The sequence below is a fragment of the Silene latifolia genome, chromosome Y (assembly GCF_048544455.1).
Source record: "Silene latifolia isolate original U9 population chromosome Y, ASM4854445v1, whole genome shotgun sequence".
Classification (NCBI taxonomy): domain Eukaryota; kingdom Viridiplantae; phylum Streptophyta; class Magnoliopsida; order Caryophyllales; family Caryophyllaceae; genus Silene; species Silene latifolia.
The window spans coordinates 70,177,116-70,184,789 of NC_133538.1; positions in this window are offsets into that span (position 1 = coordinate 70,177,116).

The window sequence follows — 7,674 nt, forward strand, 5'->3', positions numbered from 1 at the left end:
TACTGGTGCCACATTAAGTGGCTTAGGAAGCTACATGACGGGAGCTTAGCATGGAGGGTAAAGTGGACCAAGTGGATGAGACTTCCTGATCCGGAAACCTACCGGTGATTAACCACTTAGAGGAGTGTGACCCGGGTAGTGGAGAACCTCGGCCTCGGCCACAGTACTATCTGATCGACCCCAATATCCTTCAAGACTTGCCTGACCGGTCACTACTTCTAGTAAACAAACGGCTGTCCCGACACCTCGCGAGCAGCATGGAGGGAGGATCATTGGACAGGTAGAGACTAGACCTTCGTTTACCACACCGAGCTTCTACTCGACCTAGTACTCGCCTTATCTGATGGTCCATGACCCTAGGATACAGATTAGTGAGATTACGGAGTGGATTTCTACCACGCTGGTGTTGAGGAACATGCATGAGAGGGCACATCAGCATGGGATAAAGACTAATCTTGCTCAGCTGGTATGGTGGAGGGGATCAGGAGATGACACTAGGGTGTTCCATAACTATGGGATGGATTGTACTGCATGGAGAGCCCCGATTAGCTATAAGTATGGTTGCCTCATGGGATCGTGGGGAGCTAACTATGGTAGCAAGTTGGATGGGACAGGGAGGTGGACCGGTGGTGGCTACTCAGCAGGAGCATACTAGGGGGATGGGACATGGATGAGGATGAGAAAATTTGAGCTCTATTTGATTTATATTGTTTTGGTTGTTGGATATTTTGTTAGATTTCTTATCGTCCTTGACATTTGATTTTATTTGGGATGATTGTAACCGGCCATAAGGTCAAACTTGTTTTTCTGTATTGTTGAGGTCGTTAAGACATGGATTCCGGAATTGGTAGTTGGTTAGATACTCATTTTGCAGGTAAGTATTTATAAAGTCGTGATTGTTGGTTGTGAAATATCGAGTTCTGGTCTCAGAAACCCGACCGAGCACTTGATACTCGGCAGAGTACCGAGTACTCGACCGAGTTCTCGTTGGTACTCAACCGAGTACCTTGGTAATTGCATCCGTGGCTACTTTAAAGCTAGTGGTTTGATAGATTAAGTTGTTATACCTTGTTATATGCATCTTCATAAGAATCTTGGTATTGATGTGGGTATGGTATGGTATTCATATGATATATGTGATGACGGTAATCGGTTTGGCTTGGAATTGAGACGGAAGTGATATGGGAATTAGTGTGGATGAAAGTGTGATAATCATATGGTACTTGTTGGCGTTGTGTGTGGTATACGTTTTTCTAGCATTGATGATTGCAAGTTATTCTTATCTCCGCTTTATATGAACATGGTTTCTTTACTTTTGTTCCGTACATGCTCATAACTGTTAGGAAGGTAATACATGTCTCCATAATTCCTGTGTTTATATATATGTATACTTCATTTCTATAGCTGGGAGTGAACTTCGGGGACAAAGTTCCTTTTAAGAGGGGTAGATAACATCGCGGCAAAAGAAATTGCAAACCTCGCGAAACTTCTTTAATATTGTTGCTTTTAGTAACACCCCCATATACCAAGGGGCCTTAACAAGGCCTTCCCCAATAAGTAAGGGCATTACCATATCGGTTGTCTGTGGGAAGTATATGAAATAAACAACAATAGAGATCAGGGTTACTTTGGAGGACTACGACATGATCTGTGGATTGCCTTGTGAAGAGGAGTCGATAGTGTGGCCTGCGACGGCCATGATAACGAATTTAGCTGAGGCTAGGGGTTTGATCGGCTGGGACCTGGCCAAGGTTGCAGCTAGGGTACTCGGCCTAGTTCAGAGTTTTTACGTCAAGGATTAATTTGACGAGAAGACTCTAGCGAGGGTGCAGATGACTGCAGTTGGTGGTATGGTGCCTCCTCCACCGTGTACAGCTGAGCAACAAGCCCGCATGTGTCTCTGGTGGTTTTTGTCTTCGATTTACTTCGGAGACAAGGGGGAGAGGCTTTCGACGAAGATTCTTCCTTTCCTTACCAATTTGAGTATCCTGGGTCGTTTGGACTGGGTTACTCGTTTCTTTGTGGTCCTCATGCAGTACATGAGGGCCATGGTTCGTCCCGAGCTGATGGAGAAGAGGACTTCTTCTGCTACTGTCGGTCCAGGTCTTATTTTGGAGGTATGAACCTTTCTTTACTTCTCTTTTATGAATTTAGAAATGATAAACCACTTTATAAATGAAAGATCATTTGGAATAAGTTTGAAATAAGAAATGGATAATAATGAAAGATAATTTTTGAATATGAATTGAAATAGGAATTTTGAAAAATTATTTGAAATGAATTTGAATTGTTGAAATGAGCGATCATTTTGAACATGAATTGAAATAGATAGGTAATAGATCATGAAAGATCATTTTGAATAGAAGTTGAATTATCGGAGATTTATTGAAAAAAATTGGATTTTCGGGAAATTTTGAACTGAATAAAGGATTATTCTTAAATGTATAACCACAAACCCTTAATAATTAATGATCATTTCTTCTTTTAGGCATGGGTGTTCTCGTGCTTCCTAGGCTTTGCTCCCAGAGGGCTGCAGACGAGGCGAGAGAGTACCACGTAGTTAGAGACTGGATCATTTGTCGGTAGAAGAGCCAGCGGTCTTCTTATGACACCTGCATGAGGGGTGTCAATGATGTGCAGCTTGACAATGTAAGCACTCCTTCTTACTTTCAACCTTATTTGCCGTTCTTGAATAGTAGTGATCATAGGAATGACCCTTGGTATCCATTTCAGTGGGTGCCCAGACCTTGGGAGGACTACGCTGGCGCTCCAGCTTTCGTAGCCGACGTTTTTCGACCTAGGAGATTGAGTAGGCTACCTCTGACTACACCCATGGGACCTGAGCGGTTCCTGGGTGCGTGGTTGGCTTGGTAGTGCCTCCGCGACGCTTTTTTGGTTCCCAACGGTCCTCCACGGATGATGTTTAGGGAGCCTTCGGAGGTTGAGAGGACGGCGGACCTGGCAGGAGCGAGTGGCGACGCACTTTTTCTTCCCGAGCTTGAGTACACGGAGTTCGTACGGAGGAGCCTAGCGTACTGGCCGATCGTGGTGAGCATACTTCTTTTTTGGCTGTTTGAAATGGCTTGACAGGAGATCGAGGTGGCGGCATCGAGCCCCCAGCTTTTTCCTGAGACGTTGGAGTATCCGGGCCCAGTTGGTACGACGGTGTCCATGGAGATCCGTCTTTTACTAAGACAGTGAAGGAGGCTAGATTCGACGACTGGCAGCACGTCATGAGGAGGGTAAGCCACTAGTTTAGACCGTCTTATATTTCTCTTTTGAAATGATCGTGTAAGAACACGATATTAATCCTGGTCATATTTTTGAAATGGAAATGTAGGTGGCACCGTCGAGGCACGCGGAGGTATGGAGGATGGCCAACTGGCTGCGAGCGATCGACTGTGGAGGCTCTTTTAGGTGGCTTGAGTCGGCAGGTATGAACCTCCCTTTCTTTCTTTCTTGATATGCATGAACATTTGAAGTACTTTTGGAGTGCTTGCCTTTCTATGCTTTGTATTTATCATTTTTATTCCTTTCAGAGGGAGCGTGAGCTAGACGAGTCACATGAGGAGATGGCCCGCCTGTCGACGGATTCGGAGGTTCGAGATGCTGACATCGCTATTCTCGAGGCGATGGTGGCAGAGTCAAGAGGTCATCTGGCTGATCATCGCGGCTATACTTATATTTCTGTACATTTTATTTTGCTTTTGGGCATGAGCCCAAATTTTGTTGTACATATGAACATTTTGTTGTGTATATATGATGGCCTATAAGTCATTTAATGCTGCTGGGTGTAAAATATATCGTGTGACACCCCCATACACCAAGGTGCCTTACCAAGACAACCTAATGCATGGAAGTGCTACCATCTCTGTTACCTAAGCCAATGTATATCAAATTGACCATAAAAGAACATACTTAGATAAATAAGCTTAAGCGATTACATAACCAATATCCGAAAACTGTAAAGTTAAATACATCTGTTCTAAACTATCAAACCAACTAAAAAGAAATATAATTTCAACGACACAGCGGAAGACTCTAGTGACACGTGATGACTCAATCCCAGCTATCCCATTCGCGTCCATCTCATACCTGCTCAAGAACTGCTCACCATCCCCGAATGGATCACCACAGTTTTTAAAACAATAAACGGGGTCAGTTACTGATTACATAATATAAGATCAACAATAACAACAATACATACAATCACCCAACTCCGTCACATCTCCACACACCTGACTAGCCTGAAGGTCTAGTCCTGCCAGATTACGGCCGCAACCAGTAATCCTCACCGCCAATGGGGGACCACAGCTGTTCCCACTTAAGCCCCGATCATCAACATCGAGCGAAAACGCAAGTTCCTTAATGTGCACATCCCTTTTGTGATGGGAACTACAGGGGCGAATCAAGGGCGTGAAGCCACTCCCGCAAGTGACACCACTTAGCCGAGGGCGCACCTCGTGAACCACTGACAAACAGCAACAACAAACCACGCATCAATAATTAACAATTCAATACGATATAGATAAATGACATCAATCAACCATCAACAACCAACCAATTATCCAATACACATGTAACCAATAACTGAGTAGGAAATCCTACATGGAAAAGCAATCACTAAGATCGTCACAATTAGTTATTCAAAACCGCTCTTCTACAAAATCACCTCCTATAATCACACAATCATATAATTACTATCTAACAAACATAGTACTCCCAAAACCTCCAAAAATACCCAATTAGGCTTTCAACTAAAATCAATGAGACGATATAAAAATCATACTCGAAGCTTACCCGTGATGCGACGGTCTCAACGTCTTAAAGAACTCAACGATCCAACGACTCTAGCCCTTAGGATTTGATAGCAATGAGAGAAGGGGAAGTTACGTAACTTTTCTCTTGTGTAAATTGTTTAGCAACAGTGAAAAAGTAAAAAGGAATTGATAAAATAACTTTATATAACATTCTCACGTTTCTATCAAAACCCGGCGAAACAACCCGTAAAACCGACTTACTCAATGGAGTAAGTCACTTACTCGATCGAGTGGCCCCTACTCGATCGAGTTACACCTACTCGATCAAGTACCCATCAGACAGTACACTGGTTTGAAATCAAAACTCACTTACTCGATAGAATACCCAACAGTACAGAAAACCGTAGTATTACAGTCTTCCCTCCTTAAAAATGAACTTCGTCCCCGAAGTTAAAACTCATACTCAAAGACAAACATACTAACTCAACCATGACAAAACAACGGAACAAAACTTAAAACAAAACCCTAACCATAACTCAAACCGACTCAAAACAACTACTAACTATAACAAACCTAACAGAAAACCACACCAAAACCTTATGCGATCATCTCCTACCCCCCTAAAAGAAACATGTTTATGTCCCCGTAACCACACATACCTGATCAAAAAGAGACGGATACCGCTCCCTCATAGCCTCTTCCGCCTCCCAAGTAGCTTCCTCAACCTCATGATTATACCATAGAACCTTAAGCAACATCGTTTCCCCGGACATAGTTTTCCGAACCTTACGATCAAGAATCTGTTTTGGCACCTCAAAATAAGAAAAGGATTCATCCAACTCAATGTTCTCCACATCTAAGTATCTAACACATGAGAAGGATCACTCACATACTTCCGTAACTGAGACACATGAAACACATTATGCACCCGATCCAAAGCTGGTAGTAACGCTAACCGATAAGCAACCTCTCCCACACGATCCAAAATCTCATACGGTCCTATGAACTTCTGGCTCAACTTCCCTTTCTTACCAAAACGCATAGGAGATACTTTCAGAAGAACTTTATCCCCAACCTGAAACTCTATGTCACGGTGATGTAAGTCTGCATAGCTCTTTTGTTGATCCTGGGCCGCTTTCATCTTTTGTCTAATCACTTTAACCTGTTCTATCATCTCCTCCGCCATCTATGGTCTTAAAACCACTGCCTCAGCTTTATCATCCCAGCAAATCGGACTCCTACACCTCCTCCCATACAAAGCCTCAAACGGTGCCATCCCAATACTGGTATGGTAGCTGTTGTTATAAGAAAACTCGATCAGATCTAACCTATATTCCCAGCTACCACCAAACTCCATCACACAAGCTCGTAACATATCTTCCAGAGTCTTGATATTTCTCGCTGTCTGTCCATCTGTCGCAGGATGAAATGCAGTACTCATCTTCAAGGTAGTTCCCATCATCTCCTGCAATTCTTTCCAAAACCGAGAAATAAACTTCGCATCTCGATCTGACATAATGTCCTTAGGGACTCCATATAACCTCACCACATGTTTCCTGTACTCATTAGCCAACTGAACCTTACTTCATGTATCTTTCATTGGAATAAAGTGAGCTGACTTACTCAAACGGTCAACTATCACCCGTATCATGTTATTACCCTGCTGGCTACTCGGTAAACCCACTATAAAGTACATAAAGATAGACTCTCATTTCCACACAGGTACCTTAAGAGACTTAATCTTACCTTGCGATCGCCGCTGCTCTCCCTTAACCCTCTGACATGTCAAACATCGAGCCACGAACTCAGTTGTTTCCCTTTTCATCCCAGGCCACCAGAAAGTCTTCTTCAAATCTCTATACAGCTTGTCACCACCAGGATGTACTGAATACGATGTGCAATGAGCCTTTGTCATGATTACCTTTTTCAACTCCTAATCTCTAGGCACACACCATCTCCCATGAAACCGAACACTCCCATCTGAATGAATAGAGAACCGAGAGACCGTCCCTTTCTCTACTCCAGCCCTCCACTCCTGAATCTTAGAATCAAGAGCTTACTTCCTGCGAATATCATCATAAAGATCCGACTCCACTGTCAGGTCCCCTCTAGCATCACCTTTTTGTATCACATGTATCCTCATCTTTCCCACCTCATCTCCAACCTCATCAAAGACATAGCTGTCCATAGAGAATGCACACTCTTCCTGCTCAATGCATCAGCCACAATGTTTGCTTTCCCTTCATGGTATATGATATTCATGTCGTAGTCCCCTATAAGTTCCATCCACCTCCTCTATCTCATGTTCAACTCCTTTTGAGTAAAGATGTACTTTAGACTCTTGTGATCTGAAAAATCCTTAAAGATCGCCCCATAAAGATAGTGCCTCCAAATCTTGAGAGCAAACATAAATGCACCCAACTGTAGGTCATGTGTCGGATAGTTCACCTCATAAGGCTTCAATTGCCTAGAAACATAGGTAATAACTTTCCCATTCTGCATCAACACACAACCCAACCCATTCTGTGAAGCATCTGTATATACCTCAAAGTTCTCACACCCTTCAGGTAAGGCTAAGACTGGAGCTGTGGTCAAACGCTCCTTTAATGTTTGGAACGCCGTCTCAAAACTTTCGTCCCATTGAAACATGTTCTCTTTCCTCATCAACACTGTCATAGGTCTGGCGATCTTTGAAAAGTCTTTCACGAACCGATGATAGTACCCTGCCTAACCCAAGAAAATCCTGATCTCCGCCATATTCTATGGTGTTTCCCACTTAGACATTGCCTCTATCTTTGTAGGATCCACAGATACACCATCTTTAGAAATCACATATCCCAGAAAGGCAACTTCCTCGAGCTAGAACTCACACTTAGACAACTTTGCATACAGCTGATTGTCACGCAAAGTCTGT